Source organism: Rutidosis leptorrhynchoides, chromosome 1 (assembly GCF_046630445.1).
Source record: "Rutidosis leptorrhynchoides isolate AG116_Rl617_1_P2 chromosome 1, CSIRO_AGI_Rlap_v1, whole genome shotgun sequence".
Lineage (NCBI taxonomy): Eukaryota > Viridiplantae > Streptophyta > Magnoliopsida > Asterales > Asteraceae > Rutidosis > Rutidosis leptorrhynchoides.
Genome location: NC_092333.1, coordinates 715,963,959 through 715,967,336, shown reverse-complemented (window position 1 = coordinate 715,967,336; position 3,378 = coordinate 715,963,959). Strand labels below are relative to the sequence as shown.

Below are 3,378 nucleotides of genomic sequence, written 5' to 3'. Positions count from 1 at the left end.
AGGCCAAAATTCATATATATTCATTGATGATGAATATTGGAATGACCAAATCATGAGATGCCGCTACATGGATCGTCGTCAATAGTGAATCTCATAATGATTATGTCTTTGTGTCCTTAGACCTGAGATGTATATGTTGGTTTTGATTGTATGACATATTATACTTTGATATGGTTAAACGCTATCCTGAATAAGGTAGTTATAAAGGCCATTATTGGGTATGATGTGAAGTACATGACGAACGCATATAATCAAAATGGAATTTATTCCTCTATGCCAGAGTATGATACCACTGGGCCCCTCGATGAAAGTGAATGGATATTTACACGGCCGTGTCCAAGCTATATTGATTGATGATCAAATATAACTTGGTGATCGCATTCAAATTTTCAAGATCGAGAAACATAATTGGTTGACAAATGAGAATGACTATATCCATGTCTCATGTCAACTTGGTATCTGGCAATAAATGGACATTAGACACTCAATCATTAAAATCATTTTTTAATAATAATGATAATTCGTTTAGCTGAAACAAACACTTGTATATTTTCGGGGGCATTGACGTGTTGCTAGACGCCAAAATATGTTTGTATAGTTTTCTAGATGTTATGGCATGCACAAGTGGGAGTTTGTTAGAATTAATGTGCACGTCATAACACAAATCTATACTATCGCTTATATACGGGCCTATGGGGTCACACACTTTAGCATTTAGGCACCAATTATTATATATTGATGATATATAATTATAAACTATAGTTCAAAAAGAATAGTTTAATTAAATATGATTTATTTAAATATAAAATGCTCGATGGACCGATCATAATTTATTGGATGGACTTCATTTTAATTAGAGATTAATAAAAAATGTTTTAAATTCCTTTTTGCTTTTGGTGATTCACGGATATAATAAAAACAAGAGTTGTTGACTCTTGTGTGTCACAAGACAAAAGTGAAAAATAATAGAGTTTGTATTTTATTTGAGTTGCTCACCCACTATCAAATATAATATGTATATGTTTGTTTTGTGCTTATGCGATGGAATAGATGAACAAAAGATAGGCACAAATTAAAAGGAGGTTTTGACAGCTGTAAGTCATAAAGAATTAAAAGGAGTATTTAATATTAACAAAAGATTGACAAATGATATATATATATATATATAGATACTCTGTAAGTTTTTAGTGTTAAGAAAGAAAAAACACACATAAATGGGATGATGCACAAAGGGTGGTTGTTTGGTGTGCTATGTAAGAATCAAAGCACAATCAAAGGTTCTTTTGATTTTACATTATAATATAATTATATTATATTGTTACTGAAGTCACAGGAGGAAAAATAAAAGGAGTTTATTTTCCTTGAGCATTCATTCGGAAGAAATCAAAAGGTTGTTTTGATTTCATTTATGTCAAGTAATATTATATATTACTTTCAGGTTATATACGGACTAGCATTCGATTGGTGTTGTTCGACATGCTGTGTGGATCAACCCTAGAGATATTCATACACTTTGAATATATGTTTCAACCTAGACATGGAGAGTTCTTTCTACCGCTCTTGCATCGCTCACTAAAGGTATATCTAAACTCCTCTTTGTGAATTTATAAGTTGACAATTATTAATGGTGTAATTGGATCTTGTTGGGATCGTTAATCGTGTGAATGTTTTACTTGAAAGTTTATATTAAAATAAATGATATTTATTTTAAAGTTAATAAAAGATATTTATTTCCATATTCCGCTGCATTTATAAATTTTAAAAGTACACACGGTTTTCCATCACATATCTCCTAATCTTTTTCTACACTTTATTAAATAAGTGTTCATTTGTTTCTTGCATTCTACACTTTTTCTACATAACAAATAATTAAAACTTAAATCATGTCTGGAAAGACCCGTCTTCACCTCAAAAAAATTATGCTACTAGTTCAAATTCACCACAATCAACTTCATCTCTGAACGATCATTTGTCTAATAGAAGATTTCAGGATCTCAAATTGAGGTAATTTTATTAAATCGGATTAGGAATTGTGGCGCATGTTTTCCATCATGTTAACTAAACTTTTGTTTTTATAAAGACATGCGAATAGGTGATTCTGAACAAGAAGCAAATGTTGTATCTTTTACACATTGCTAAATTTGGGGAATATTATAACTTAACTTGATATACAGGGTTTGTGTAACCATATAATATAAATTCACGTATAAATATCGATTATCAGAATCTTCCAATCTCTTTATATCTTCCTCTACTTGGCACAGTTTTTGTCATTTCAAATATATTGTTATCGTGTCTGTACCTTTAGTATGTAATCTAATGTTGTTTTGTAAATTAGAATGACGATAAAGAGTATGCTCAAGCCAATATTTATATTCATGGGGATGCTCAAAGACTAAAATTGTTTTTCAACGAAATGTACGGCCATTAAGGTCCACGACATGGAACCTTTTCACTAGAAAGCAAATCAATGGTGTTTGAAAGGCAATATGCATATATTGTCAAAAAAGTTTAAGTGGTGAAAGGAAAACGATACTATTCATCTTAAAAAGCATACTAACATTTGTAGCCAACGTTGGATATGATGCTAGATTGTTGATCTCACATTGTGGCTTGAAAAACTATGATTCAAGAGTATGTTAAGGTTATTACGTACTATTTGACTACAACAGTTACAGCCTCGGGTGCTTCTTATGTGGCCGGGACTTTGGTGACACGGTTGATTAGGGATCTGGGGTGGTTCGATACAGGTGATAAGGTATCTATATCACTCTTCGATGCATGAAGTTGGATCCGCAAATGTACACTTGGCATAGTTCTAAAGTCCGGGCCGGGTGTATAGGATTTGTGTTTACTTTTGTTGTTGATTTGGGTCTTGTTTTTCCTTAAGCTTTACGTTGGCGAAGGTATTAGTTTTTTGTTTTCATTCCATGAATTTGGGTATCAATATGTATGCTGGTGTGATTACTAGTATTGTTTTCGAGGATAAATTTGTGTCGAGTGTGTGAGATTACCTACTAAAAAAAATTCCAACCAACTTGGTTAGTTTCTTGAATAAATCAGAATTAAGGAATAACTTCCAACTAGCTTAGTTAGTTTCTTGAGTCAATCAGATGCCTATATACGAATATACCTAATAAACGATTTTCATTAAAATTTAAAAAAATTCTTCATTCAATTTTCAAAATTTTAATAAATAAATAAAACATCATTGTTTTAAAACAATGATGGATAAAGATACAAACACACAAATGCGTTCAACGTTAGACGATATACTACGTAAAGTTGAATCATTTCATTTTTTTTTATAAATTCAGTCACATCCTTAAAGAGTTCCAAAAGCAAGCAAAATTAAGATGTGAAAGTGATAACTAAAAT

General features: G+C 31.2%; 1 long non-coding RNA gene across 1 annotated transcript; it reads left to right on the top strand.

Annotated features, from left to right (window-relative positions):
* Positions 1–1,197: 1,197 nt before the first annotated feature.
* LOC139886248 (uncharacterized) lies at positions 1,198–3,012 on the top strand. The gene is made up of 3 exons (XR_011772353.1): positions 1,198–1,277; positions 1,439–1,578; positions 2,339–3,012. It is a non-coding gene; the product is annotated as an uncharacterized lncRNA (long non-coding RNA).
* Positions 3,013–3,378: the final 366 nt, after the last annotated feature.